A 24,597-nucleotide genomic window follows, 5' to 3' on the forward strand; every position below is an offset into this window, starting at 1 on the left:
CAATCCACCTTCGTCCTAGTGACTGTTAATTCTGTCCCGGGTTATCGTTTCTAAACGTTTCCCCACCACTGAGGTTAAACTGACTGACCGATAGTTGCTGGGTTTAATCGTACACCCTTTTTTGGACAAGGGTGTAACCTTTGCAATTTTCCAGTCCTCTGGCACCACACAAATATCTAAGGATGTTGATAGATTATGGCCAGTACCTCCGCAATTTCCACCCTTACTTCCCTCAACAACCTAGCATGCATCCATCCGGACGTGGTGGCTTATCTACTTTAAGTACAGCCAGCCGTTCAAGTGCCTCTTCTTTATCAATTTTTAGACCATCCAGTATCTCAACGATAACTTCCTTTGCTGAGACTCTGTCTTCTTGTTAAAGACAGATACAAAGTACTCATTTGTGCCAAATGTCTTGTCATTCGTTAGCAGCAATTAAAATAGCACTTTACCCACCGGCTCAAAAGCTGAACTTGTCCCACACTGGAGTTGGAAAAGGCCTCTCGACCTTTCAGCGTATCAACATCTGTAAGCTGAATAATTTCACCCGTGACACAGTGAAACCAGGCAACATATTTCTCTTCCAAATTTTCCCAACACGAAACTTCCAACCGATGAATATCGGCTTAAAGAAAAGAAGAATTGTTTGTTTGGTTCTTTAGATTTAAAGATCTTGTACCGGCCCCTTTGCCATATGAGCTGCCGCTAAAACCCCCTCTCCCCCTATGAACAAGTAAACTGACACTTGCTATTGAAAGACGGTAGTCCAGAGGAACCCAAATGAGTAGTGAGTGAGACCAGACTGTTCCTATGTTCAGAGAATAAATTTCACACCCTTTATTTTGGAAAAGCAAAACGGTGGGGATTTTTGTCATAGCCCGATGCCTTTCGTCGGGCGCTCCTGTGATAAACAGCGACAATTGCCAGTTAATGTTAAATTTAACAACGACTCCACTGCGTTTTTAATCCCACTCTTAAGATGCAGTCTATAAAATGAAAAAAATTCATCACATTCAAAGCATAAAAATCTTATAAAAGTTTTGACTGTCTCTCGGTAACCACGTCAACATCGTCTTCAGTCTGAAATAGAAAGTTATCGATTGATTTATGGTGATTAAAACAGGGATTCAACTACGAACAGGATTTAATTAGCTTCATGTAATTAATTAAATAAGTTCATAACTCTTTTTAAAGTTAATTCCCTAACTGGGAATCGAACCTCGCGGCGGTGAGAGGACCGAATTCTCACCAACAGGCCATTGGGGAGCTCCCAAGATTGCGCACGAGACAAAGTGGAACTGATGACATTATTTTTTCTTTCGCTCTTTCATGATTCATTCAGCTCTGTGTTTATTCTCAGGCCTCTTATCTCTCCTTCTTTTCAGCTTCTGACTGCGGATATTCCTGTGGCTAAATATCAATAATATAGAACATCTCACAGCCCCGGTATATTTGCTGTTTCTCTGTGCAGTTCTGTGCAAAATCAAGCTGCACGCAAATACCGACAGTGCCTCTCTCTCACTCCCCACAGAAGCAGCAGGAGATGCCACTTTAAACTGCCAGTTGCTTCAAACGATTCATGATGGACCTGCGTGGCCTTGCAGTTTTCCCAGGAGCTGCATTCGATGCGTGAATTTTGGAAATGGAAACATGTCCATCAGCAGCTTGTGGGAGTATTTTACCTCACTTTCCATTTCATGTACATGCCTACTTGCACTTGGTGATGTCATTGCCTGAACATCACCTCTGTCGCGATATTATTTTGAACAGAAAATGCCATTTTGTGCGAGCAGTTTGTCTGGCAGGAAAATGACCTGATTGACAAAGGGCCAAGTAGGAAAGGCCGCGTTGCTCTGCTTGTTCGCAGCAAAGAATTTTCAGCGTTTCCTTGGGGTTTAGTGTTTAGGATTCGGCGCTTTCATCACCACGGCAAAGGTTCGATTGTGGGTCTCAACATCCGCATATTATACACTCTACCATAAGTGTACTGTACTCAAATTGCTGATTTTTGCATTGTGAGGGGAAGAAACATAAATGTGTGGACATTAATTACGAATTCATCAGCTGGGTTGCACCTTTTCTTTTCCTACCGTCTCAGTCTTTCCATCTTTACCCTTCTCTGCTGGTGTTGCAGGTTCCATCATTCTTCGCTGTTCACGATGCCTGAGAAGTCCATCAGGAGAAAACAGGCAAAGTCAAGAGACAGAGACAGGGAGAGATTAAAACATAGGAAAAAATTGTATAAATGTCAAGTTCTGCGAACGAGCAGAATTTAGAATGGAGCTTGGGAGAGATTCCTTCACGTGTCTTGCAATTTTGCAAGAGATCATTGGGCTCCGAGTTAAAAGCGTCGTTGGCGATGGAGCACCTCTCTGAGGGAGCGAACAAGGTCCGTTCGTTCAAGTTCATATTAATTTGAACACTGAACAAACTTTAAAAAGTATCGCTGCGAACAGGATTCGAACCTGTGCAGGGAAACCCCATTGGATTTCAAGTCCAACGCCTTAACCACTCGGCCATCGCAGCGGCAAGCATCGATGATGCACAGCTATAAATCAGAATGCGTAGGGTTATCACACGAGATCTGTGACACTTTGTTCTCTCAGACAGGTTTCCAACTGGAAACTTGCAGCTTGTTCATGTGCTGACTTTGCTGTCTCGGTGACAGAATTCTCATTTGTCACGTGAGAAACCGGGGTTCTATTTCCGGTTCGTTTAGGATTATTTTCATTCTCCATTCATACGATCGCGTGAATTGTGCGACAATCGCCCTCAGCTTCAATCTGCGCACCATTTCGAGACATTTTCTATTCTCCACGTGTGTTGCGTCGAAGCTGGGTTGGAAAATCACATTGCAAGTCCTGCTTCTCAATGATTGGGTCATCGCAGCTGCAAGCGACAAATCCGACACGGCTGCAGAAGAGAATGAAGAAGGTTATGACAGGAGAACTCTGAGACTGTATGTTCTTTTTGACAGGTTTCGAACTGAACACATGCCGCCGGCTGCTGTGCGGACTTTGTTATTTCAGTGATAAAATTCTTGCTTTCTGCGCGCGAGGCGCGGGTTCGATCACCACCCAATGGAGGAGCATTTTTCATTCTCCATTCATGAGGTCGAGTGAATTGGGATACATTTACATTCAGCTTGAATTTGAACACCATCTTGTGATATTTTCCTTTCTCCATGTGTGTTATCGTCGACAGAACCTCTGCATTCTGTCCTCCATGCACTGGAATTAAGACAATCCTGCCGACCACACCGTTGACAAGACGTGAGAAGTCAATTAGTGATTTTGCAATAAAAATGGTAACACTGCAGGGTTCGTCCGGGATCTCTCACATAACAATCAGCAAACACCCAAAGCGAGAATCATACCCGAAGACCAACGAGCCACTGATAACAGAGGGGTGCAACCAATGCAGAATTCGGTGCCATCCACAGCCGACCGCTCCATCCAATCACGTTTTCTAATCCGATGTACAGCAATGTCAAGTTGTATTCTAACTATTTCATATGAACAATATTAGCCTCTCTTTGACACATTCGTTTTGAATGTGCGACTTGTATTATCAAGTGAGACTTTGCAGAATTAATTGCTCTAAAGCTACATTGTTGTCTGTCTCGGCATCCGCAGATTATCCACTCTCCCACAAGTATAACAGTGACTGCACTTCAAAAATACTTCATTGGCTGTATAGCGCTTTGGGACGTCTTGAGGTCGTGAAAAGCGCTTTATAAATACAAGACTTTGTTTTTATACTGGGCTAAAAGTACTGATGATTTCACTATGAGGACGAAGAGACATCAATATGTGAACATTGGCTACGAATTCATCATCTGGGTTGGTCCTTTACTTTTCCAACCGTCCCAGTGTTTCGAACTTTACCGTTCTCTGCTGGTGTCGCAGGTTCGATGAGCTTTGGCCGTTCAAGGAAGCCTGAGAAGTCCATCAGGGGAAAACAGAGAGGGACAGAGACAGAGAGAGATAGAGAGATAAAAGTATAGAAAAAAAAGCCTGAATACCAAGTTAGCAGAATTAGAAATGAAGCTTTAGAGAGATGAAATCATACACTCATAGAATCGTTACTGCACAGAAGGAGGCCATTCGGCCCATTGTGCCTGCCCCGGCTCTCTTTAAGAGAAATCCAGTTAGTCTCATTCCCCCGTTCTTTCCCTGTCGACCCGCAAATAATTTTCCTTCAAATACTTATCCAATTCCTTTTAGAAAGTCACGATTAAATCTGCTTCCACCACCCTTTCAGGAGATGCATTCCAGATTATAACTACTCGCTGATTTAAAACGTTTTTCCTCATATCGCCTTTGGTTCTTTTGTCAACCACCGTAAATCTGCGTCCTCTGGTTCTCGATTCTTCCTCCAAGGGAGCAGTTTCTCTTCATTTACTCTATCTAAACCCGTCATGATTTTAAACACTTCTATCAAATCTCCTCTCAACCTTCCTGCCCGAAGGAGAACAACCCCAGCTTCTCCAGTCTATACACGTAACTGAAGTCCCTCATCCCTGGAACCATTCCAGTAAATCTTTTCTGCATTCTCTCTATGGCCTTCACATCCTTCCTAAAGTATGGTACCCAGAATTGGACACAATTCTCCAGTTGTGGATTATTGTGAAATTTCCTTCAAGCACCTTGAAATTTTGCAAGAGACCACTGGGCTTCCAATTAAAAGGCTCTGCCGCGGTAGAGGATCTCTGTGAGAGAAGGAAATGCGGTCCGTTATCTCCAGTTCATATTTTTTTTGAGCATTGAACAAAACTGTAAACAATAGCGCCGCGAGCAGGATTCCAATGTTTCACCAAAAGACCCCGTCGAGTTTTAGATGTAACGGCTTAACCATTCGGCCATCACAAGCAGCGAGTGCTAGTAATGCACGGCTGTCAATCAGAATGCGCAAAGTACTCAGAGGAGATTTGTGAAATTATATGTTGTTTCAAACAGGTTTCCAACTGGACACGGAGAGCCCGATGCCATGAAAACGTTGCTGTTTCACTGGTAGAATTTGCACTTACCACGCGAGGGAACAGGGTTCGTATTCCCGACCAATTGAGGAGCATTTTAATTCTGCACCTCTGAGATCGCCGGAATTGGGATAAATTCACCTTTAGTTTCAATCTGCACACCGCCGTGAGGCATTTTACTCTCTCCGTGTGTATTGCGTCGATAAACCGGCTGCATTCAGGCCCCTTGTCCTCAAATATGCTCGAGGATTAAATCAATCCTGCTTCCTGCAACGCTGAAAAAATGTGAGAAATAAATAAGTGAATCTTCATTGGAAATAGTGAAACAGGAGGGTTCTGGGATTTAAACCCCCAACCTCTCACATATCAATCAGTGAAACGCCTAAAATGAAAACCATAATCCTAAAACAAGGAGCCGTCAGTAACACAACCGGACAACCAGTCGAAAATTTCCCTGCTACCCACAACCGATCGCCCATTCATTCAGACCGCTTCTGTCCATCGAATCATAGAATAGTTACAGCACAGAAGGAGGCTATTCGGCTCATCGAGCCCGTGCCTGCTTTTTGCAAGATCAATCCAAGTAGTCCCATTCCCCGGCCCTTTCCCGGTGCTCTGCATTTTTCCCCTTCAAATTCTTTTTTTAAGTCACGATTGAATCTGATTCCACCACCCTTTCAAGCAGCGCATTCCAGATCAGAACTACTCGCTTCGCAATTAAGTTTTTCCTCATATCGCCTTTGGTTCTTTTGCAATCACCTCAAATTAGTGACCTCTGGTTTCCGACCATTTCGCCAATTAAAACAGCTTCCCTTGATTTACTTTATCTAAACCCTTCATGATTTTGAACACTTCTATCAAATCTCATCTGAACCTTCTCTGCTCGAAGGGGAACAACCCCAGCACCCGGCAAATACGGTCAATTAGCTTCAATTAATTTATTTGATCATTAAACAGACCTTTAAAGACAGGCCTTGTTTTGTGGAAGTGTGAGCTGGTGGTTTAAATCGCTGGTTTCAATGTTTGGGGCGTTTCTCGATTCGAATTTTACCACTGACAGAATTTCTGCAAATGTCAATTTTGACCTGTTCACGGAAAACCCGATTTTAGAGCTTTGGAGCAGAAGATGTGAAAGAAGCTGAAAGTGAAAGTGCAGATATTAGTTTCATCACGGGGACAGGACACGTTTCCATTGGTAAGGACATCTCACCTTAAGATTCTTTCCAGCAGAGTGGGACAGGTGATCAGAGTGACCGGGCTCCAGCGGCGCAATCGGTCCTGATATGAGTTACAGGCTCGGGAAATGCCGGGGTTGTTAATTCGAGTCTCAACTCGATCAAGCAATCCTTTTGTTTGTGAACATTTCGACCGGAGTTGAAGGTAGAATTGATGTTTTCCAAAATACATCTACTTATCTGAATTGCCATGTGATTCCTCTGGTCTACGCTGTTGCAATAACAGATGTGATGTTTAGTATTACTTGTTTACAGGAGGGAGGCTGCGGTTTTCGAGACCCAAACTATGATTTTGATCCATCTTCAAATCGTGGGATTGAACTGGAGCTTTAAACCAGCGCCAGAGGCCGCTCAGCCAGGATACTTTCCATCCTACACTTCAGGAGCTAGTTTTACAGGAATAGAATTACTGCAAACAAGAATTCTACCCCTGAAGTACCAATGCTCACACGGCAGCAGGATGTATGTGTCCAGTTAGAAAACTGTCTGAAGGAACATGCAGTCTGACAGAGCCGGAAGTCCAGCAGATTGACTTTCGGTCTGAGCAGATGTTGAGTCTCTTTCTTGAGAGTGTTTCGCCAATCCAGCTCAGAATGGTTTAAGAATCATGAATTCGGGTGTGACTGGAGCCACTTGTGTAAGACGAAGTGTGGGGGGCTGTTTCACATCCTTGACGGACATCAATGATCCTGCTGCGGATTTGCTGCAAAATTTCACTTCCCAGCTCCCGAACTAAAATCCAACGCCTTTCCAATTAGAATCCACAGCCTTTGAATGGCTTATCAAACAAAACAAGTGGAAATCCAACACACTAGCCATTGCACTACAGGATCAGTTGCTAAAAAAAACCCGAATAAAAAGAAAGACATGTTTCTCCGGTCCTGAGGCAAAGTGACAATGGATATTATTCAAAAAACTGTCTCCTCGATTCTGTCTTTATATATTTTTTTGTAAGCTTCGATTTTAAAAGTTATAAAAAGCCGAAATAAATAAATTAAATTATAAGAATCGAATCCGTGATTAAAGCGTTACAACATACTCTAAGCAACTGAGTTAACCGGCCGTACTGACGGTCCATTGGACATTTTAATTTAATTCTGTACTGTACGCCAGTTGGTAGCGCTTTCTGTACTTGGACCCCTAAATCTCTCTGCTCCTCCACAGTTCCCACTTTCTCACCATATAGAAAACATTCTGATTTATCTTTCTTAGATTTAAAGTGGATGACCTCGCTCTCCCCCACATTGAACTCTATTTGCCGCAGTTTTGCCCACTCACTGAATCTATCAATTCCCACTTTTCAACTTCCTGCTTCTGTCTTCATGAATTATTGCGTCACCAGAATGCTGCGTGTTCAAATCACGGGGTAACCGTTACTTTTCGAGCTGATCGGATTCTGGATCGTTCCGGAATGAATATTTTATCTGCTTTTTCTCAATAAACAGAACCTTGCTCTAAAGTCTGCTTCCCTGGTTCTCAAATTTTAGGAAGGTGTCTCATTCTGCCCTCGACATTTGATTTTGACCTGCGGTTGAAACTTTTGCAAAGAGTGAAATGAAGTCCCCAAATCGCTCCACGTGAATCACAAACGCTTTGGGAAGAAGTTCAGTTCAAACAATCAGGAATTTAAAGGCACCTCAATGACCTGCACATTCTTGGAATGATGTTCAGATGCCGGTGATGGACTGGGGTTGACAATTGTAAACAATTTTACAACACCAAGTTATAGTCCAGCAATTTTATTTTAAATTCACAAGCTTTCGGAGGCTTCCTCCTTCCTCAGGTGAACGAAAATTTCTTGGAATGAGTTTTGTTCGCCATTGCATTCGAATGTGAAATCGCTCCCGGCTTTCATCTCAATGAAGTGAAGAGTGTGACCGCGTTACATCTGTCAGAGTGGAAGTGACGAGTTTGGGGTCGGTGTGGGCCGTTTGCAACTTTTGAAATCTCACCAAGCAGCAGAGAAATGAAACTTAGAATCAAATTGTCCCTGTCAGTGACGAATTGAAGTGAATATCGCTCCAAGCAGATCTGGACAACTCGCAGCGCAGCCGCACAGAAGTTTCAAATCCACCTTCTGGCCACTCCGCAATCGCATGAACTGAACTTTACTCTGACCCAGTGTCACCGCGCTGAAATCGAGAATCTCTCGGCCACACTTTTTCCTAACATCATCGTACCTGGTTTAAGAGTGAAAACTGCCGTCCGCTTCACTGTAAGTGTAGGAGACAACTTTGTAAACACCGAGTCGTGTCACAGACCTGCTCGTTGGACCTGATCATTTCATCTTATCTCATTTTCAGCAAACCTGAATATTACTGGAATAGAGAATGGCGAATCACAGCTCGATAAATCAATCCTCTCGACCACGAGGGGACGGAGTCCTCCAACATACAGGTGTTTAATGGCAAGGTGAGTTTAATGTTCAGGAATAATAGAGCACAAATTTTCACTCGTGCAAATTTCACACACTTTATTTCTGAAAAGTAAACTGATACTCGAGAGAGGTTATATTGATCGCTGCAACCTGAATTTTTAGTGGTTCAATAAAACACATGTGCTGTTTCTGTGGCGCAATTGGTTAGCGCGTTCGGCTGTCAACCGAAAGGTTGGTGGGTCGAGCCCACCTCGGGACGGTGGGGTAACTTTTATCTTCATGGTATCGCATTTCCTGGTTTCTGATGTCTGTTTTGGCCACAAAACAAATGTCCGGTTTCGATGGGCAGTTGAGCACGGCCGATCTTCCACCATTTCACTTGTGATTGGCTTCGCCGAAATCTAAATTCTTCTTGACAGACAAGATCTGACATGGATATTTCTGCAGTGAGCGACACCAGACTGTTTTAACAATGAATGTCACTCCCTTTTATTTTGGAAACGCGAAATTCTGATCACATTTCGAACGGTTTCAGTTGATTTGTGAGAGATCATGAAAGGATCCTGCAGCGCTGCCTTGGATAATAACAACAGTTCTCAAGGTGAGGTGAGAGTGCCTGCCCTTGACATCAAGGCAGCATTTGACCGAGTGTGGCACCAAGGAGCCCCAGTAAAATTGAAGTCATTGGGAATCAGGGGGAAAACTCTCCAGTGGCTGGAGTCATACCTAGCACAAAGGAAGATGGTAGTGGTTGTTGGAGGCCAAGCATCTCAGCCCCAGGGCATTGCTGCAGGAGTTACTCAGGGCAGTGTCCTAGGCCCAACCATCTTCAGCTGCTTCATCAATGACCTTCCCTCCATCATAAGGTCAGAAATGGGGATGTTCGCTGATGACTGCACAGTGTTCAGTTCCATTCGCAACCCCTCAGATAATAAAGCAGTCCGAGCCCGCATGCAGCAAGACCTGGACAACATCCAGGCTTGGGCTGATAAGTGGCAAGTAACATTCGCGCCAGATAAGTGCCAGGCAATGACCATCTCCAACAAGAGAGAGTCTAACCACCTGCCCTTGACATTCAACGGCATTACCATCGCCGAATCCACCACCATCAACATCCTGGGGGTCACCATTGACCAGAAACTTAACTGGACCAGCCATATAAATACTGTGGCTACGAGAGCAGTTCAGAGGCTGGGTATTCTGCGGCGAGTGACTCACCTCCTGACTCCCAAAGCCTTTCCACCATCTACAAGGCACAAGTCAGGAGTGTGATGGAATACTCTCCACTTGCCTGGATGAGTGCAGCTCCAACAACACTCAAGAAGCTCGACACCATCCAAGATAAAGCAGCCCGCTTGATTGGCACCCCATCCACCACCCTAAACATTCACTCCCTTCACCACCGGCGCACTGTGGCTGCAGTGTGCACCATCCACAGGATGCACTGCAGCAACTCGCCAAGGCTTCTTCGACAGCACCTCCCAAACCCGCGACCTCTACCACCTAGAAGGACAAGGGCAGCAGGCGCATGGGAACAACACCACCTGCAGGTTCCCCTCCAAGTCACACACCATCCCGACTTGGAAATATATCGCCGTTCCTTCATTGTCGCTGGGTCAAAATCCTGGAACTCCCTTCCTAACAGCACTGTGGGAGAACCGTCACCACACGGACTGCAGCGGTTCAAGAAGGCGGCTCACCACCACCTTCTCGAGGGCAATTAGGGATGGGCAATAAATGCCGGCCTTGCCAGCGACGCCCACATCCCGTGAACGAATAAAAAAAAATAAAACCGCATTACAGTCGCGGCAACAAATCCTCACATCCGAGGATCTGCACCCTTTAATCCGAGCATCTGCACCCTCACACCGGAGTATCTGCACCCTCACACCGGAGGATCTGCACCCTCACACCGGAGTATCTGCACCCTCACACCGGAGTATCTGCATCCTCACACTGGAGTATCTGCACCGTTACACCGGAGTATCTGCGCCCTTACAACCATTAACTCATCAACTGTCCCCAATCATCTTTATCAGCGTCAGGAGCCCTAAACAAAACCCAACAGTGAAGCCATTGGCTTTCTAATTCTTCACGAATGTACGGACACATTTTTATTTCCGGTACTTTAAGGGAGATTTGGGGAAAGTGGCCGCTGATACTCAGAAGCTACTGCTTGTTGCGTTTTTTTTCAGCGGGCTCGTTGGTCTAGGGGTATGATTCTCGCTTCGAGTTTGTTGCTTGAAATATGTGAAAGATCCCGGGTTTAAATCCCGGACGAGCCCTCATTTTTTCCCCCCGACTTTTGATCTTGAGCTGCTGTTCAAACTGGCAGGGTGTTTGGAGGTATCTCAATGATCTCACGTCCTCTGAATGCATTCTGCTTGCAATTGCAATTGACCTTGAAACCGCTCTCGGATTTCATCTCACTGAAGCAGAATGTGGCCACTTTACATCTGTCAGCGTGGAGGTGACGAGGTTGTGTTTGATAACCGCGGACACACCTGTCCGGACATTGTTATTCAGAATGTACAAAATGCTGTCTCAAATACTCTGTTGTCATCCAGGGAGCTCTAGTTTTCCATGCCCTATCTTTCCCCTAGTAAGAATGTATCCAGTCTGGACCCGAAATATCTCCTCACTCAAAGCCTCCCACTGCTCATTTACTGTTTTACCTGCCAATCTTTGATTCCAATCCATCTGGACCCGATCCCTTTTCAACTCGCTGAAATTCGCTCTTCCCAGTTGAGTATTTTCATATCTGATTTTTCCTTGCATTTTCCATAACTACACTAAACCTGCTGCAAATGCTCCCCCACTGAATCATGCTCCACTTGCCCCACTTCTTTCCCCTAAATAAATCCAACACTGCTTCCTTGCTCGTTGGGCTGAAAACATACGGATTAAGAAAGATCTCTTGTCCACATTTCAGGAATTGCTCGTCCTCTTTGACTTTTGCACTTCTATTTCCCAGTCTATATTAGGATAAATGAAGTTCCCTTTTATCACTACTCTAAAATTATTGCATCTTTCTGCGATTTGCCTGCCAATTTGCTCCTCTATCTCCTTCCCACTATTTGGTCGCCTATAGAATGCATCCAGCAGCGTAATAGCTCCTCAATTGTTCCTTAATTCTAAACAAATAGATTCTGCCTTTGAACCCTTAAGCATGGCGACCCTTTCTACCGCTGTAACAGTATTTTTGATCAATCGTGCCTGCTCCCCTCTGACCCCCCTACCCCCCACTACATTTTTTCCCTGCCTTTCCTGAATACGTTGTAGACAGGAATATTTAAGTGGCCATTCCGCCGCTTGTTTGAGCCAGGTCTCCATTATTGACACGATAACATAATCCCATGTTACCATTTGTGTCTGCAGCTCACCAATCTTATTTATCAAGTGTGTTAAACACAACATCAGGGCATAAGGGTACGACACGTTCCAATGCCCAATTAAATGTTCTGTACACTAATGTACGTAGCATAAGTAATAAAACAAGTGAATTAGTAGCTTAAATTCAGCTTATAGTGCATGACGTAGTGCTCATCAATGAGACCTGGCTACAAACTGGGCATGTCTGGCAGATAAATATTTCAGGTTATGGGCCCTTTCGAAAGGATAGGGACATTGGAAAAGCCGGTGGAGTAGCGATATTGAGGAGGGATACTATTACTGCATTGGAAAGAAGAGATATCAGTAAAGGTGAGCACGCAGTAGCAACGCTTTGCGTAGAATTGAGTACCAGAACAGAATGCAAGACTTTAGTGGGAGTTGTTTATAGACTTCCGGATAGCAGTGAAAAAGTAACAGGATACACAGAAGCGGACAGGGTGTTAGGGGTCTGGAACTCACTGTCTGAAAGGGTGGTCGAGGCAGAAAACCTCAACTCATTTGAAAAGTACTTGGATGTGCAACTGAAGTGCCATAACCTACAGGGCTATGGACCAAGTGTTGGAAAGTAGGATTAAGTTGGATAGCTCTTTTTCGGCAGGCACAGACACGATAGGCCGAATGGCTTCCTTCTGTTCTGTAACTTTCGATGATTCTATGATTCCGTGTGTGGGAAGGGATTCACTCAGTCATCACACGTGCTGAGACACCAGGGAGTTCGAAAGTGACTGCAGGGGTTGGATTCTGCTGTTGATCCCATCCAGAACTGAACCATGTTCATTCTGACATTTGGGGTTTGTTTCTTCTGATGTTAATAACCCTATAACTGGGCTGGAGATTAATATTCTGGATATCTGTTAAATAAATCAGCTTTGTTTTACACACGTTGTTGGAGATTTTGGTCTTTCCCACCTGAGTGTTTAGCATCGCCTGGCTGGAGCTCAGAAAGGACAATCTGGGGGGAGGATCGTCCGGTGGGAACAGAACTTCAGCCTGGACACAGTCCTTCAGGGCCACACTGAGAGGGGCAAACGGCACTTCGCTCTTTCTGGTCTCTCTTCACTGACAGCAAAGTGGCCGTGCGGCATCCAGTCTAAAAATGACTGTGGCAATTATTGTATGAAGATTTAACCTGTTTGTGTGACAGTCCTCGGTCGACCATTTAAGGCAGGCGTTAAATCATTTAAAATAAACCCGCTAAAAATAAATGGGTTATGAATTGTGATTTCTGTGAAGCCAAAGTTCCTTCCTTTATATGATTAATGTGCCTGCTCTCCGACTACAGGGTAAATGGTGGAATATCAGTCCTGCTCAGCCGGCAATGATCACGTTACATTTTCTTGCAGACAAAACACACATTGAAACCCTGGAGCTTTGAGGCGATGAATCCTTAGGGAAAATAAAATTAGGGCTCAAACCATCAAACTTTCGCGTTAACCGATAGCATTACGAGACAGGTGAAGAATTTACCGACTGAACCAATAATTCACTCAGCTAAACTTTGAGGTTGCAGTGACCAATATAACAGTTGTCAACTGTCAGTCCAAAATGAATGGTTGAAGCTTGCAGGAGTGAAAATCCAACGAGCCGGTCTTCACTCTGAAATCAGCAACTATGAAGTTAAGAGAAACGTGCCGGAGAAATACTCGATTTCAGCGCGGTGACACTGGGCCAGAGTAAAGTTCAGTTAATATAATCGCCCAGTGGCGAGAGTCTGGATTTGGAACTCCTGAGCGACTGCACTGCGCATTTTCAAAGTCTGCTTGGAGCACCAATCCCTTCACTTCATCACTTGCAGGGACAATTCGATTCTCGGTTTCTTTTCCCTGACGCTTGGTGAAATTTTAAAATTGGAAGCGACCAATATCAAAGCGAATCTCGTCACCGACATGCTCACAGATACAAAGCGGCCATACTCTGCTTCAGTGAGATCAAAGCCCAGAGCGGTTTCAAGGTCGAATGCAATTGTAAGCAAAGCTCGTTCAATGAACGTGCAGGTCATTGAGGTGCCTTTAAAGTCCTGATTGTTTGAACTGAACTTCTTCAGCAGGAGCTTGAGATTCAGGTGGAGTGATTTGGGGACTTCATTCCCCTCTTTGCAAAAGTCAAGATCACAAGTCTAGGGTTAAATTCAGGCATCTCCGGGCTGTGACTCTCGAATCGAGAATTGTTCCCCGACCTCAACCATCCCAGAGACAAGAAGGTGTCCTTCCATTGACGTGTTCCGGTCACATTCCATGAGAGGTCTATTTGTAGAATGAAAGGGCATTTTTGAAGAGGCATGCTGATCAGTTCTGTGTTTGCTCCTGAACAAGGACAAACACCGCACTGTGTGCTTTCGCATACCAGATTCACGAAACAGTATAACTTACATAAAGGCTGGGAATTGAACCCAGGACCTCCTGTTTACTGGACAGGCGCTTTAACCAACTAAGCCACGGAGCCAATTCCTGGCATTGCTTTTCACCTCTTCTCTTTAATATCTATCAGCCACACGCCACATTCTGTTGGGGGTTCAGACTGTTCCATCTTTGTCAATTTCGCTTGCCCGTTTCCCTGTGAATCCCGATACTGCCGGCGTTTCTGGCTGTGTTTATCTTTGTGTGTCCATCAGTGCGTTGATCAGAGAGAGCCAGCATGGATTTGTAAAGGCGAAGTCAAGTCCAACGAAACTAGTTGAACTTTTTGAAGATATAATAACGTGGTAGATAATGGAGTGTCTATGGGTGTTATATGTATATTGACTTCCAGAGGCATTCGATGAGGTGCCACATAAGAGACTGTTAACACAAATGGGAGCACATGGAAATTAAAGCAACCCATTGACATGGGTAGGGAGTTGGTTAGGAGGTAGGAGACAGAGAGTAGTGATAAAGGATCTGTGCTCAAATTGACAGGATGTGATTAGTGGTGTCCCCCAGGGATCTGTACCGGGGCATCAGCTTTTTACTATATGCATAAATGACGTAGATGAATGAATGAGAGCCGTATATCCAAGTTTGTCGACGACACCAAGTTAGGTGGCACAGTGAGTAGTGCAGGTCGGAGCATAAAGTTATAATGCAAACTGATAGATTAAGTGAGTTGGTAAAACTGTGGCAGATGGAACTTACATAGAATTACATAGAATGTACATCTCAGAAACAGGCAATTCGGCCCAACTGGACTATGCCGGTGTTTATGCTGCAGACGAACTTTCTCGAACCCCTCTTCATCTAACCTTATGAGCAAGCCCTTATATTCCTTTCTCCTCCATGTGTTTATCTAGCTTCCCCGTAAACGCATCCATGCTTTTCGTCTTAACTACTTCTTGAGGTAGCGAGTTGCACATTCTAACGAGTCTCTGGGTATATATGGTTCTCTTGAATGCCATATTGGATTACTTAGTGACAATCTTTTATTTATGGGCCCAAGTTTTGGAATCCTCACCACCAAAAGTTCAAACACCTTATCCACATCTGATCTATCAAACCCTTGCATAATCTTGAAGTCCAGTATGAGTTCAGCCCTCAGCCTTCTCTCTCCTATGGAAAAGAGCCCCAGTCTGTTCAACCTTACAATATGGGGAAGTATGAACTTTGGACCGAAGCAAGATAGGTTGGAATATTTTCTAACTGGTGAGAAGCTAGGAACTGTGGAGGAGGAAAGATGTTTAAGGGCCCAAGTGCAGAAATCACTAAAAGTCAGTGGACATTTACAAAAAATAACCCAAAAGGCTAATGGAATGTTGGCCTTTATCTCAATGGAGCTGGAATTCAAAGGGGTGGAAGTTATGTTCCAGTTATATCAACTCTGCTGAGACCACATTTCGAGTCCTGCATTCAGTTCTGAGCACCACACCTCAGGAAGGATATATTGGCCTTGGAGGGGGTGCAGCGCAGATTCACCAGAATGATACCGGGCTAAAATAGTTAAGTTATGTCGGACAGGTTGCACAGACAAGGTTTGTATTTCCTTGTGTATGGAAGATTAAGTGATGATGTAATCGAGTTGTTGAAGGTGATTAAATGAATGTAACGAATCTTACAACACCAGGTTATAGTCCAACAAATTTATTTTAAAAGCACAAGCTTTCGGAGATTATCCCCTTCGTCAGATGACGAAGGGGATCATCTCCGAAAGCTTGTGATTTTAAAATAAATTTGTTGGACTATAACCTGGTGTTGTAAGATTCCTTATATTTGTCCACCCCAGTCCATCACCGGCATCTCCACATCGTGATTAAATGAGCCAGTGGTGTGTGTGTGAGCTGTGAAACAGATTGAAATCCCAATACTCTCCACCACTGGGGACTGAGTCTTCCAACATACAGGGATTTTCACTCGTGCACGTTTCATCCACATTTTCTGCTCTTCATTTCTCCGACCTGCTTGTTGCGCCTTTCCCTTCAATTCAGGACTTACAGGAAAAACTCGATTCTGCGGTCAATCTTCGGGTCAGATGGTGAGATTTCAAATAATTGAAATCGACCCTTATCAACCCCAATATCGGCACCTACACGTTTGACAAATTCAAAGCGGCTTCAATCGCGGTTTTGCTGCACAACTCGTTCAAAGATACTGTCGGTAATTGGAGGGTCTTTCAAGTCATGACACGAACATAACAGTTCGCACTGCCGTTTTCCGCAAGACGCTTCAGATTCATGTGGAATGATTTCGGTCTGGCGGTTAAATCCGTTCCCTCTTCACAAATCCCCATTTGACCCCGCGTCTTTTAATATTTTTGATAACCGATACCAAATCGGTTTGTCCTGTATTGTACATTACTTTTTAAATATTACAGATAAGCGGAGCACTTGAGCTGTCACAGCTGTGACTTTGTCTTTTCTCCCTCTCCTCTAGATCTCACCGGCAACTGCCACTAACCACAATCTTCTGTCACACTTCCCCATCAGAAAGATCAGAGTCTCGATTTTGAAATGAAATAACGCCCATCTCTTCAGTAACCGACAGCTCAGAGAGAGTTTCTTAGTTTCAGCTCCCACTTTCCCCAAATCCTCCTTGAAGTACCATGATTGTCCTTAAGTCACTAATAATATAATTAAAAGTTCTTATCTTCTGGAGTTTTATTTCAGATTCCACGGCTTTTAAAGGTCACTGCGGATGTTTAACGAAGCGCCTCTTGGTTGGAGGCTTCTGTGTGGGAAACATCACTAAGCGATAATTGAGAGACCGACGAGGAAGGTGTTTGATGGGAGCACTGGTGACACAGACCGTGCGCGGCTCTGGTGGCGCAATCGGTCAGCGCGCGTTATTTCTACAACAATTATACCCTCGAGAAATGCCGAGATTGTGAGTTTCAACCTCACCTAAAGTAATTGAGCCTTTTGCTTCTGAACATTTTGACCAGAGTTCAAAGTTCAAACAGTATATTCCATAACACATCGACTTCTTCGTGTTCCCATGTGGGCACTGAGTCTCCTCTGGCCTACTGTGTTGCAATAGCAGGTGCCGTTTTACTGTATAGAATCATAGAAGGTTACAGAAATGAAGGAGGCCATTCGGCCCATCGAGTCCGTGCCAGCTCTATGCATGAGCAATCCAGCTCGTCCCACTGCCCCGCCCTATCCCCGTAGCCTTGCACATTTTTTCGTTTCAATTACTTACACATTGCCATTTTGAAGGCCATGATTGAATCTGCCTCCACCACCCGCTCTGGCAGCTCATTCCAGATTCTGATCACTCGCTGTGTAAAAACAGTTTCTCCGCACAGCACCTTTGGTTCTTTTGCCAATCACCTTAAATCTATGCCCTCTGGTTCTAGACTCTTCCGCCAAAGGGAACAGGTTCTCTCTATCCACTCTGCGTAGACCCTTCCTGATCTTGAACACTTCAATCAATTCTCCTCTTAACCTTCCCTGTTCCAAGGTGAACAATCCCAGCCTCTCCAGTCTATCGACGAAATTTAAGTCCCTCATCTCTGGTATCATTCTAGTAAATCTCCTCCGCACTCTTTCTGAGGCCTTCACATCCTTCCTAAAGTTCGGTGCCTGGAACTGGACACAATACTCCAGTGTTTTATAAAGGTTCATCATGACTTCCTTGCTTTTGTACTCTATGCCTCAGTTTATAAGGCCCAGCACCCCGTATGCTTTGTTAATGGCTTTCTCAACCTGCCCTGCCACCTTCAACGATTTGTGCACATACATCCCCATATCCCCCTGTTCCTCCACCCCTTTTAGAATTGCGCCCTCCAATTTATATTGTTTATAGGAGGGAGAGGGGGCGATTGACGGCAGCTGAAATGGTAAAGGAGCCGGCACGAGGTCTTTAAATCTAAAGAACCAAATACACAATTCTTCTTTCCGTGAAGTGGGTATTCATCGGTTTGAAGTGTCGTGTAGGGAAAATTCCGGAAGAAAATTTGCTGCCTGGTGTCACGGTGTAACGTGTGAAATTAATCAGCTTTCAATTGTTGATCGGCTGAAAGGTCAAGAGGCGTTTTCCAGCTCCCGTGTGGAACAAGTTTAGCTTTTGAGCCATTGGGTAAAGTGTTTTCTTTTAATTAGTGTGAACGAAGACAGAATATTTGGCACAAACAAAAAGAATTGTGAACTCACGAGTTCACTGTCCATGTTTCTTACATCATGTTCAACAGAAACAAGGATTCTCCTAAACACGTTGTTGAGAATTTTAAAAAACGGACCCTCACCCTCGTTCGACATCGACAAGGAATAATTTATAGTACTACCATGAATCTGTACAATGGGATCTAATCTAACAGCGATCCTGGGTAACTCAGTCGTTAGCACATCAGACTTTTAAAACAGGTCGGGATCTGAGGATCTGGGGATCAAGTCCCTGTTCAGGCTGTAAATTTTGGAACAGCTGTCAAGTTCTGCCTTTCCAACGTCCAACTTTACCAATAGGAACAGGAGTCGGCCATTCAGCCCCTCGAATCTGCCCCGCCAGTCAATGAGATCATCGCTAATCTACGAACTCAACTCGACTTTCGACCTATCTCCATATCCCTTGAGTCCCTGAGCACCCAAATAGCTATCGATCTCAGTTTTGAATATATTCAACGGCTGAACGGCTCAGCATCCACAGCACTCCGGGGTACAGAATTCCAATGATTCACAACCCTCTCAGTGAAGAAATTATTCCTCATATCTGTCCTAAATGGCCGACTCCTCATCATGAGATGATAACCCTTAGTTCTCGAGTCTCCAGCTAGGGAAAACAGCCTCTCAGCATCTACACTGTCCAGTCCTCTAATAATTTTATACTTTTCAATGACATCACCTCATTATTGTAAACTCCAGAGGATTTTGACCCATTCTACTCAATCTCTCCTCACAGGACAACCTCTCATCCCAGGAATCAATCCAGCCAAACTTTTTAGCACCAATTCTAAGGCAATTGTTCCGCAGGTAAGGAGATCAAAACTGTACATAGTACTCCAGGTGTGGTCTCACCAAAGCCCTGTATAATTGCAGCAAGACTTCCTTACACTTATACTACAACCACCTCGCAATAAAGGCCAAGATACTAATTGCTTTCCAAATTGCTTGCTGCACCTGCATGTTAACTTTCTGTATTCCGTGTACAAGGACACACAAATCTCTCTGAATAGCAACATTTCGTAGTCTCTCACATTTTAAACGATATTCTGCTTTTCTATTCTTCCTACAAAGTGAATAACCTCACATTTCCCCTCTTTATACTTCATTTGCCACCTTCACGCCAATTCACTTAACCTGTCTGTATCACTTCGCAGCCTCTTTGCGTCCTCCTCACAGCTTACTTTCCCACCTACTTTTGTATCATCAGCAAACTTGGATACATTACACTCGGTCCCCTCATCTAAGTCATAAATATAGATTGTAAATAGCTGAGGCCCAAGCACTGATCTCCACGGCACCCCACTAGTTATAACCTGCCAACCCGAAAATGACCTGTTTATTCCGGCTTTCTGTTTACTGTCCGTCAATAAATCCCCAATCCATGCTAATATATTAATCACAATCCCATGACCCTAATCTTGAGTAACAGCCACTTGTGCGGCACATTATGTAATGCCTTTTGAAAATCCAGACATACTACATCGACTGGTTCTCACTTTTGTACCCTGATAGTTAGACCCTCAAAACTCTAATACATTTGTCAAACACGATTTCCCTTTCATAAAACCGTGTTGCATGTGCATAATCAAATTATGATTTCCTAAGTGCCCTGTTACTACGTCCCTATTAATAGATTCTACCATTTTCCCTACTACTGTTGTCAGGCTAACTGGCCTGTTTTCTCTCTCCCTCCTTTCTTGAATATAGGGGTTACATTTGCTACCTTCCAATCCACGGGAAACTTTCTAGAATCCAAGGAATTCTAGAAGATCAAAATCAATGCATCCACTATCTCTGCAGCCACCTCTTTTAAAACCCTATTATGTAGGCAATCAGGCCCGGGAGATTTGGTGGCTTTTAGACCCATTAATGTTTACAGTACTTTTTCATTACTAATCTTAAATACTTTAAGTTCCTCACTCTCATTAGAAGGTAGGTTCCCCACTATTTCCGATACGTTCTTTGTGTCTTCTACTTTGAAGAAATATGCAATATATTTGTTAAACGTCTCTGCCATTTCTTTATTCCCCGTTATAATTTCTCCTGTCTCTGTCTCCAAGGGACCCATGTTTACTTTCGTGAATCTGTTAGAAACAAAGAGACATAGAAAGAAGGAGCAGGAGTAAGCAATTCGGCCCTTCGAGCCTGCTCCATCATTCAATATAATCATGGCTGATCTTCTATCTCAATACTATATTCCCGCTCTCTTCCCATACCCCTTAATACTTTTTTGAGTCTAGAAATCTATCGAGCTGCTTCTTAAACATATTCCGTGACTTGGCCTCCACAGCCTTCTGTGGTAGGGAATTCCACAGGTTCAACTCCCTCTGAGTGAAGAAATTTCTCCCCATCTCAGTCCTAAATAGCCTCCCCCGTATCCTGAGACTGTGACCCCTCGTTCTGGACCACCCCAGCCAGAGAAAACATTCTCCCTGCATCCAGTCTGTCTCGCTCTATCAGAATTTTATATGTTTCAATGAGATCCCCTCTCATTCTTCTGAACTGCAATCAATACAAGCCAAGTCGACACAATCTCTCCTCATACGACAGTCCTGACATCCCAGGAAACAGTCTGGTGAACCTTCGCTGCACTCCCTCTATGGCAAGTATATGCTCTCTCAGCTTAGGAGACGAAAACTGCAGACAATATCCAAGGCCCTGTATAACTGCAGTGAGACATCCTTGCTTCTTTACTCAAATCCTCTTGCAATGAAGGCCAACATACCATTTGCCTTCATAACTGCTGGCTGCACCTGCATGTTTGCTTTCAGTGGCTGATGTACAAGGACAACCAGATCCCTTTGTCCATCAACATTTCCCAATCTATCACCATTTAAATTATACTCTGCCTTTCTGTTTTCCTTCCGAAGTGGACAACTTCACATTTATCTACATTATACTGCATCTGCCATGTATTTGCCCACTCACTCAACTTGTCTAATTTGCCTTGAAGCCTCTTTGCATCCTCCTCATAACTCACGATCCCACGTACTTTTGTGTCGTTAGCAAACTTGGAAATTTAACATTTGTTTCTCTCTTCCAAATCATCGATATATGTTGTGAATAGCTGGGGCCCAAGCACTGATCCCTGCGGTACCCCACTTACCACTGCCTGCCACCCGGAAAAAGACCAATTTATTCCTACCCTATGTTAGCTATCTGTTAACCAATTTTCAATTTATGCCAGTATATTACCTCCAATCCCATGTGCTTTAACTTTGCACACTAACATCTTATGTGGGACTTTATCAAAGGCCTTCTGAAAATCCAAATACACCACACCCACTGATTTTCCCTAATCTATTCGAACAGTTACATCCTCAGAAAATTCCAGTAGGTTTGTCAAACATTATTTCCCTTTCATAAATCCATGCTGACTTTGTTTAATCCCATTTCTAAGTGTTCTGTTATCACGTCCTTTATTATAGACTCCAGCATTTTCCCTAATACTGATGTTAGGCTAACCGGTTTGTAGTTCCCTGTTTTCTCTCTCCCTCCTTTTTTAAAAAGTGGGGTTACATTTGCCACCCTCCAATCTGCAGGAACTGTTCCATAATCTATAGAATTTTGGACGAAAACAACTAATGCATCCACTATTTGCATGGCTACCTTTTAGTACTCTTGGAAGCAGATTTTCAGGTCCTGGGGATTTATTCGCTTTCAGTCCCATTAATTTCTCCAGCACTATTTTTTATTAATACTAATTTCCTTTAATTGCTCCTTCTCACTAGTCCATTGGTTCCCTAGCATTTCTGGGAATTTTTTTGTGTCCTCTTCCATGAAGACAGAACCAAAATATTTGTTTAATTGCTCTGCCATTTCCCTGGTCTACATTATTAATTCTCCCGTTTCTGACTGTAAGGGACCTACATTTGTCTTCACTAATCTTTTTATTTTTACATATTTGTAGAATTTTTTACATTCCACTTTTATGTTCGTTGCAAGTTTGCGCTCATACTCTATTTTGCCTCTCTTAATAAATCTCTTGGTCCTTTATTGCTTTACTCTAAACAATTCCCAAACCTCAGGCTTGCTCCTTTTTCTGGCAACTTTATATGACTCCTCTTTGGATGTAATACTATCCTTAGTTTCTTTTGTTAGCCATGGTTGGGCCTCATTTCCTTTTGTGTTTTTGCGACAGAAAGGAAAGTATAATTCTTGCAATTCATGCATTCATTCCTTAAATGTTAGCCATTGCCTATCCACTGTCATGCCTTTTAATGAAGCTTCCCAATCTATCATAGTCAACTCACTCCTCATACCTTCGTACTTTCTTTTGTTCAGATTTAGCACCTTAGTTTCAGAATGGACTACTTCATTTTCCATCTTAATGAAGAATTCTATCATGTTAGAATCACGCTTCCCTTAAGGACCCCGCACAACAAGATTATTAATGAACCCTTTCTCATTGCACAATACCCAATCAAGGATAGCCTGTTCCCTGGTTGGTTCCTTAACGTACTGGTCTAAAAAGCATCTCGTACACACTCCAGGGATTCATCCTCCACAGTATTATTGCTAATTTGGTTTGGCCAGTCCATATGCAGATTAAAGTCAACCATGATTACTGCATCATACTGCAGTGCTATTTATAGGATAAAGTCACCTCCTGCTGGTGTGTACACCATCATACATCATTGATATTTATAGAATATTGTCACCTCCTGCTGGCGTTTACACCATCATGCAGCAGTGATATTGGATAACGTCACCGCACTTTAGGAAGTATGTAAACGCCTTACAGAGGGGTGTAGAAGAGATTTACTCGAACGATTCAAGGGGCGAGGGACTTAAATGACGTAGATAGCCTGGAGGAGCTGGGGTTGTTCTCCGTGGAACAGAGACGGTTGCGAAGAGATTTGATAGAGACATTCAAAATCATGAAGGGTCTGGACAGAGTAGATGGAGAGAAACTGTTTCCATTGGAGGAAGAGTCAAGGACCAGAGGACATGGGTTTAAGGTGTTTTGCAAAAGATACATGAGGAAAAACTTTTCAACACAGCGAGTGATTAGGATCTGGAATGCACTGCCCGAGGGGGTGGTGGAGGCAGATTCGATCATGGCCTTCAAAATGGAACTGGATAAGTACTTGAAAGGAAAAATGTTGCATGGCTACGGGAATAGGGTGGGGGAGAGGGACTTTCTTGATTCGTCTTGCATAGAGCCAGCGCGACTCGATTACCCGAATTGCCTCCTTCCGTGCTGTAACCTTTCAATGACTCTATGATTCTAATATCACGAGTATATGAGGGAGTACACACCAGCAGGGTGTGACATCATTCGATGAATATCACTGTTGTATAATGGTGTACACACCAGCAGAGGGTGACATTATTCTATAAATATCACTGCTGTAAGATGGAGGGCACACCAGCAGGGGGTGATATTTTTCTATGAATATTACTGCTCCATGATGGAGTACACACCAGCAGGGGGTGACATTATTATCTGAGTATCACTGCTGTGTGTTGCAGTGGACATCAGCGGGGGGTGAGACATTATTCTATGAATATCACTTCTCTATGATGGAGTACACACCAGCAGGAGATGACATTATTCGATAGATCTCATTGCTGCAAGATGGAGTACACTGCGGCAGGATGTGACGTAATTCTATAAATATCGCTGCTGTATGATACAATACACACTGGAAGGATGAGACGTTAATCAATTAATATCACTGCAGTATGATGCAGAAAACACCAGCAGGATGTGACATTATTCTGTCAATAAAGGGGGCAGTAGCAACATGGATACAGAATTGGTTAAGGGACAGGAAACAGAGAGTAGTGGTGAACGGTTGTTTTTCGGACTAGAGGGGAGTGTACAGTGGTGTTCCGCCGTTTTGTCGGTGCTGGAACCATTGCTTTTCTTGATATATATTAATGACTTGGACTTGGTGTACAGGACACAATTTCAAAATTTGCAAATGACACAAAACGTGGAAGGATAGTAAGCAGTCTGGAGGATAGTGATCGAATTCAAAAGGATATAGACAGCCGGTGGCATGGGCGGACACGTGGCAGATGAAATTTAACCCAGAAAAATGCG

General features: G+C 43.8%; 1 non-coding gene across 1 annotated transcript; it reads right to left on the bottom strand.

Moving 5' to 3' along the window:
* Positions 1-2,444: 2,444 nt before the first annotated feature.
* On the bottom strand, positions 2,445-2,526 carry trnas-uga (transfer RNA serine (anticodon UGA)). Its single transcript has one exon. It is a non-coding gene; the product is annotated as a tRNA-Ser (tRNA).
* Between the last annotated feature and the right edge of the window lie 22,071 nt (positions 2,527-24,597).

This window comes from Heptranchias perlo, chromosome 20 (genome assembly GCF_035084215.1).
Source record: "Heptranchias perlo isolate sHepPer1 chromosome 20, sHepPer1.hap1, whole genome shotgun sequence".
Lineage (NCBI taxonomy): Eukaryota > Metazoa > Chordata > Chondrichthyes > Hexanchiformes > Hexanchidae > Heptranchias > Heptranchias perlo.